This window comes from Anopheles moucheti, assembly GCF_943734755.1.
Source record: "Anopheles moucheti chromosome X unlocalized genomic scaffold, idAnoMoucSN_F20_07 X_unloc_2, whole genome shotgun sequence".
NCBI lineage: Eukaryota > Metazoa > Arthropoda > Insecta > Diptera > Culicidae > Anopheles > Anopheles moucheti.
Window position 1 is genome coordinate 257,501 of NW_026453526.1, and position 7,500 is coordinate 265,000.

The 7,500-nt window shown below is 59.4% G+C and overlaps 1 non-coding gene and 1 pseudogene across 1 annotated transcript; both read right to left on the bottom strand.

Moving 5' to 3' along the window:
• Nucleotides 1-1,039, bottom strand: part of LOC128307998 (uncharacterized) — a 3,519-nt pseudogene extending 2,480 nt beyond the window's left edge.
• A 419-nt stretch (nucleotides 1,040-1,458) lies between these two features.
• On the bottom strand, nucleotides 1,459-1,616 carry LOC128307928 (5.8S ribosomal RNA). Its single transcript, XR_008287939.1, has one exon. It is a non-coding gene; the product is annotated as a 5.8S ribosomal RNA (ribosomal RNA).
• Nucleotides 1,617-7,500: the final 5,884 nt, after the last annotated feature.

Consider the following 7,500-nt stretch of genomic DNA (forward strand, 5'->3'; position numbering starts at 1 on the left):
GGGTCACATCATACGCACTCTGGGGATGCCCGCTGGGTGCAAGCACCCGTGACGGGACACCCTGGGATGGAGGGGCCCGACGAAGGCTTGCGCCAGTGCCGAACCCGTAATCCCGCAACAACTGTTCGATTTGTCTACGCCTGTGGGTTTCCAGTGTCCAGCGGCCCGGGGTAGGACCGCCAATACCCATTGGCTTGCGCGCAAGATAGACTTCTTGGTCCGTGTTTCAAGACGGGTCCCGAGGGTATCTCAATGCATAATGCGTCATCACAGATCGGGGGTGAGTGCTTCGAAGGTCTCCGGCTTGAGAACCTGCCCTCTCGACCCCGCTCTAACCAATCCATCACGCTTCCAGCGGCGCACCAAATGCTCGGTCGGGCCCTGCGCCTCTCGGTGTGAAAGGCGCGGAGACTCTCGCTCGGGGAGGCCGCCGAGCCACCCGTACTAAAGAGCCGCCAACCACGAGCCAGGGGCCGTTGCCGGAACAATAAACTCACACTTGTAATGGATCGCGATGTCCGTTACTGCGGACCGATAAGTGCACGGCAGCCGACCCGGCGAGGGCCAACCACCGCTGAATATCGCCGCCCGGATCATTGAGCTCAACAGGTTTGCGTCCCCTAGGCAGTTTCACGTACTATTTGACTCTCTATTCAGAGTGCTTTTCAACTTTCCCTCACGGTACTTGTTTTCTATCGGTCTCATGGCGGTATTTAGCTTTAGAAGGAGTTTACCTCCCACTTAGTGCTGCACTATCAAGCAACACGACTCCATGGAGCCGACCGTCTACCACCTCACTTTTCGTGCCGTTCGACGGGCCTATCACCCTCTGTGGGATAATGGGCCACCTTCAAGTTGAACTTGAACTGTTTGCACCGTAAGTGGTAGATAACGGACCGGTCCAGTACACGGAATCGGACAGACGCGAGGTACGCGCCGTCCCTACGTGCTGAGCTTATCCCGTTTCGCTCGCAGCTACTCAGGGAATCCCTGTTGGTTTCTTGTCCTCCCCTTATTAATATGCTTAAATTCTGGGGGTTCTCACACATCACTTGAGGCCTACGTTGGATTTTTCCCGAATGGTAAATAGTAGCACGCACTTGTTCGCTTGTATCCAGCGGGTGGGCGTACCGCACGCGTTACACGACTCGGCCAGACGGCGGGTCCCGGCAACAGACGGCAAGCCAGGTGTTCAAGGGCTTCCGGTGCTCCCAGGTTGTCTTATAGCCGAAGTTCGAACCGTGCGACACGACACGCACCCACTGGGCCAACTGTACCGCCTTACCATTTCAGCGCCCAAGGTCCCCCGCGGAAGGGGTCCGAGCACGCCATGATGCACAGTGCGCCAAACGCGTGTGTTCAAGCCTGCGACACACTCCCGGGCGTGCTGCTCGCCCAGGCGTGCCGCTGGTACGCGGGCGTCCTGTAGTTATGGAATAGTGTGTAACAAGAATTGGTAGGCACTCAAGAATGTGTGCATCGGTCGGGTTTAAACGTCCGATGCGCCATATGCGTTCAACGTGTCGGTGTTCATGTGTCCTGCAGTTCACATTCTGACGCGCATTTAGCTGCGGTCTTCATCGATCCATGAGCCGAGTGATCCCCTGCCTAGGGTTTTGGTATGTTCAACTGTCTCCTATGTTTTCGTTATGCGCTAGGTGCATCTCTCACAACTTAAGTTCCCCGGACAGCGTAACCGTGCACCTCTCGGTTCCTTCGAAGCCGTCCAGGGTGGACAAGGATGACCATTGGTCTTCCTTCCCATTGATCGACGCGCGATGTGGGCGGCATCGGCGCGATCTTGCACAACTTTCGTTCTCTTGATTAGGTTCTCTCTCGCTCGAGGCCAGTGTTTAAATATGTTCTAGTGGGTCTTTACCTTCGCCCATGTGTCACACACTTTACGCGTTCGATGGCTGCCATTGGGAGTGTGCGCACAGGTACGAAGGCCACTGGCCTACGGTCGCGCACGCTCAATATCGTAGTATAGACACACCTCTCTCGCGGGTCTAATTGGCGTGCGCGGCCCCCAAAAGGTAACATAGCAGTTTGTTCTGCTGATACCGTGTTTCTCTATCTCTCTAACCAACTCACACAACAACATATATGTATTGATCGGTAATGATCCTTCCGCAGGTTCACCTACGGAAACCTTGTTACGACTTTTACTTCCTCTAAATCATCAAGTTCGGTCAACTTCGGCCATGCCAGCTGCAGCTCACGAAGGAACCGCGGAAGGTGTGCCTCCAGAGACCTCACTAAATAATCCATCGGTAGTAGCGACGGGCGGTGTGTACAAAGGGCAGGGACGTAATCAGCGCTAGCTAATGACTAGCACTTACTAGAAATTCCAGGTTCATGGGGACCGTTGCAGTCCCCAATCCCAACTAAATGAGCATTTGGGTGATTTCCCGTTCCTCTCGGAATGGGGGCGCCAATTGGCGAGAACACGCTGCTGCTCACATTGTAGCACGCGTGCAGCCCAGAACATCTAAGGGCATCACGGACCTGTTATCGCTCATTCTCACCTTGCTAAACACAAGTTGTCCCGCTAAGCAGGGCAAACGTGGCCGACGACCGCCCGTGAAGGGGCCGCCGGCCTTGACGTCAGGTGCGCCCGGAGGTGCACTGCTGACAGCGTTCTAGTTAGCTTGTTTGAGTCGCGTTCGTTATCGGAATTAACCAGACAAATCATTCCACGAACTAAGAACGGCCATGCACCACTACCCTTAAATTTGAGAAAGAGCTCTCAATCTGTCTTACCTCGATAAGTTCGGACCTGGTAAATTTTCCCGTGTTGAGTCAAATTAAGCCGCAAGCTCCACTTCGTTTTTTTTTTTTTTTAACAAATGCAGGTTTTATTGTTCATAAACATTATGTTCTAACAAACAATAGCATAAACCCACGCTCTTGACGTAGGACGTCGCCCGCCAGGGATTTGTCATGCGTCATTACGAACCCTTTCGGATGTCTCTTCCCTATTTCTTTATTAAATTGAATCGTATCTTAACCGCATTTTAAAGGCGTACACATACTGAGTCCGCGTGACTCTCTCTTTCTTCCCCTCTCGGAGATCTCAAGAAGTCAACCCGACATCTATCGATCTGACCATTCCGCCTCGCTGGCGGCAGCCTCCTCCGCGGGTGTCCATCGTCGGCCTGCAGCCAAAGCACGACGGCGCCTTTCGTTTTCGCGTCTGTTCCGCCGAGACCTTATCAGGTCCGCCTCCGTAGGCGCGGTCCGACGGCGGCGCGTCGTCGAGGGTCCCTCAGCCTGGACCCGAGCTCGCCATGCGCGCTGCATGAATAGACGCCGCTCATGGCGAATTCTAACCGTTTCAGGGGAAGGTGGTCCCCCTCTGCTACGCCTAGGTATGGGAGGAGGAGCTAGGCCCGCTCGCTCCGCCTCTACTGCCGTCCGCAGTATCTCGTCATCTCGGGCGGCCAGTGCTGCTGCGACGTCCGCAGCCAGTCGCACTCGCGCCCGATCCTCCGCTCTGCCGCGAAGCCGTCGGTTGCGGGCAGATCGCTGACGCGCTGCTCGCGACTCGTTCACGCGCCGCGTGATGTCTTCGATGATGACGTCGTCCATCTCCTCACCGAAGAGTGCGGCCACACTTTCGAGGACCACTTCCTCGTCCTCGGCGAAAGCCGCTTCCGTTCGACCATTGGTGAGCGCTTCCTCATCGCGCCACAGCTGTTGAAGCACTGTGGTGATGGTCTTTGCTGCTTTCTGAATGCGGTCCCACCACTCCGCACTCTCCAGCAGCTTCTCTGCGATGTTGTTAAGCTGGACCGACTCGGGTGTCCCCCAGCCCAGCAGCTCACGTCGGATCTCCTCAAACACGGGGCACTCGAACAAGACGTGGGCCACCGACTCGACCGACCCCACGCACCGTGGACACTCCGGAGACGAAGCGAAGCCGCAGACGTGCAGGTACTCCCGGAAGAATCCGTGTCCGGAGAGCACCTGCGAAAGGTGGAAGTCCACCTTCCCGTGCTTTCGTCCCGTCCACCGGTGCAGGTCGGGAATCATCCCGTGCGCCCACGTCAAGTAGCGGCTGGCCGATGGTGTTGCCGCCGCACGGTCCCAGGCGTCCTGCCATTGCAGCATCGTGGCTGCTCGCTCCGCCGCTCGTACCTCCTTCCTGCTGGCGCCAGGCTCGACCAGCAGCCTGCTATGGCACCTTGCGTCCTCGTTGACGACCAGCCAGTACGGCACCAAACCAGCCATCACCACTGACACCTCGTAGGATACCGAGCGGAACGAACTCGATACCCCACGTGCCAGTGGCTTCTGGACCTGGGCCAGTCGTCTTCGGCACCACTGCATGTCTGTCGCCTTAGCCCAGATGGGCGAGGCGTACCGGATCACCGACTCAGCGACTCCTGCCAGCAACCGCCGCTTGGCCACCTGGGGGCCGCTGTGGTTCCTCATCACCGAGGTAACCACCGCCACCGCACGGAGGGCCTTGTCCGCGGCCGCTTCCACGTGCGGTTTCCACGAGAGTTTCTCGTGGAGTTGTACCCCCAGGTAGCGTATCGATCGCTTTGACGTGCAGACCACTTCGCCGACGCGCACAGGAATTTCCAAACGTCCTCGACGCAGACTCGATATCAGAACCACCTCGGTTTTGTGGGGGGCGAGACTAAGGTGACGTGCCTCGAGCCACCCCATCACCGCGTCGATCGCAGCCTCCGCGACCGTCGCCGACTCCTCGGGTGTGCAGCCCTCGGCCAGGATGGCGATGTCATCGGCAAAGCCGACGATGGTGGCCCCTTCAGGGAGCTGGATCCGCAGAACGCCGTCGTACATAACGTTCCACAGAGTCGGGCCAAGGATTGACCCCTGTGGAACGCCTGCCGTCACCCGACGTGACACCGGGCCGTCGTGGGTGTCGTACACCAGCTCCCTGTCGGTGAAATAGTCGCGGAGCAGGAGTTGCAGCTGCGCTGGAACCTCCTTCTCGCGCAGGGCCATCGCTATCGCCTGCCAGCTGGCGGTGTTAAAGGCGTTTCTGACGTCCAACGCCACAACCAGCAGACAGCGCTTATCCCGGTTGTTAGTCCGTCCGTAGGACATCGCGCGCTCGCCTGCTTCCACCACCAGCTGGATCGCCTGCAGGGTGCTCCGCTGCTTCCGGAAACCGAACTGGTTCTCGGCCAGCCGAGGTGCCTCCGGATCCTCCAGGTGCTCGTTGAGTCTGTCCAGCGTAGTCCTCTCGAAGACCTTCGCCGGGTTGTCGATCAAGCAGATCGGGCGGCAGGACGAGGCTTCGCCCGGCGGCTTACCCGGCTTAGGCAACAGCACCAGCTTCTGCCTTTTCCATTCGCGTGGTATTTCGCCGGTGTCCAAGCAGCGCTGGTAGACACCAGCGAATGGCTCCGGATACTTCCGGATGGCAGCCGTTACCGCAGCGTTCGGTACTCCATCGAGGCCAGGCGCCTTCCGCGGATGCAGCTCGCTCGCTATCGCCTGGAGCTCCGCGCAGCTGATCGGACGGACCGGAGTGTCCCCTTCCGAAGGCGTGACGTCCGGCCACTCGACCGGGGGATGCTCCGGAAACAGCTCCTCGACGATCCGCTGCAACACCGCTGGATCGCGTTCACGCGCCGTCCAGCTGCCCCGAAACCGAAGAAGCACTTGCCGGAACCACTGTCCCGTCTCATCTGCAGCCAGGGCCTGCAGCCACTCATCGAACTGGCGCTGCTTGCTGGCCTTAATTGCCACCCTTAAGGCAGCACGCGCCTCCTGATGTTCCTCTGAAGCCAGTTCGGCGGACGTCTCGTCGAGGGCCAATAACTGTCGCTCCCGAGCCAACCGGCAGCGCTCGGTCAGCTCCTCGATATCCGGAGTCCACCAATATGTGTTGCAGTTCCTCCTCTGCTGCTGCGACTGCCCAATCCTCGCCATGGTAGCGTCGCAGGCCTCCGTAAGCACCATCCCCAGGCTTGCCGCATCGGTCACCCGATCGGCAAAACGGGTCGCCTCAAGTGCCAGCTCGAAAGTACGGGGGCAAAACTGGCGAGTTCGCCAGCGAGTACCCGCCTCCCGTACTTCGACACCTTCCTGCTGATGAATGCCCCGTCCGGGCCGCTGACCTGTACGATGCTGTTGCCCGACCGCAAACCGAATATAGCGGTGGTCGCTATAGGAGTAGCGGTCTAGCGTCCGCCAGGAGCTGATGTCCTCCGCTGCTCCATCCGATCGGCAGAGCGTTGGACTCGCGAAGGCGACGTCCACTCTGCTGGGCCGAGCCACACCGTTCCCCAGGAATGTCGGCTCCGTGCCGCGGTTGAGGACCTCCAATCCTAGGCTGGTAACCGTCTGAAGGAGCGCCTCACCCTTAAGGTTGGCCCGCTCGCTCCCCCAGGCCCCATGCCACGCGTTGAAGTCACCAGCTATCAGCACGCAAGGGTGGCCTCGCGCAAGTACCTCCAGCCGGTCCATCTGCTGCTCGAACTCCGGGAGGCCGATCGATGGCGGAATATAGCAGCAGATGACAACGATGCCCGCCACCTCGGCAGCTACGATGCCCGGATGCTGCACGCTCCTCACCCGCTGTATGGGAAACCGTTGGCCACTGGTGACGATCGCGGCCTTCAGTGCGTCGTCGGATGCCCAGTTCCCATTGTTGGCCGGCACAGCATAGAGCTCCGTGATGAGCATCACGTCTGCTCCCTCCTCCCTCATCCGCTGGAGCGCAAGATCCTGAGCGCTCCTGCTCTTACCGATATTTATCTGGAGCACTTCTATCATCATCGTGTGGCTGCAGCTTTGCACGAAGCTGCGGCAATCGAGTGCGGGCCGCCACACTTCAAACAGCGAGCCTCGCCAGTGCAGCTCGCTGCCTTGTGGCCTTCCGCGCCACACCGGATACACGCTTTGCTGCGGTCCTCTCCCGAGCACTGCCCGGCGAAGTGGCCGCGCTCCAAACATCGGAAGCACCGCTTCTCCTCCAGCGACGCTTTCGGGACCTCCCACACCCAACAGGAGGTGTGTCCTAGGAGCAGGCGCTTCCCAGCCAGATGCTCCGCATCCGACCGGGGCAGACGAACGCGAGCACGCTTCGTGCCGTCTCGCCGCTCCCACATGTCGAAGGTGGCCTCGGAATGCTCCTTGCCGAGAGCCGTCAACACCGCCCGACGCAGCTGGTCCTCGCTCGCCAAGGAGTCGATGTTTGTTATGAGCACCATCGACATCTCCGTACGCACGGACGCCGCACCCTTGTCTCCGATGGCTTGCCGGATACGCTGGCACAGCTCGGCGCTGTCGGCATCACGGCTCAGCGGCAGCCGCAAGGTGTCTTTCGGCGTTCGCTTGCCGACGCCGATCTTCTCCTGCATGCCGTCGAGATGCGAGCTCGTACGAATCGCCCTATACATGTCGAGGTAGCTGACGCCCTCCGCTGGCATCACCTCGATGGTGTCGGGCCGCTTCCGCGACTTCTTCACTGCAGCTGGCATCGTGCGTGGCTGCTGCTTACTCTGCTTTCGCAGC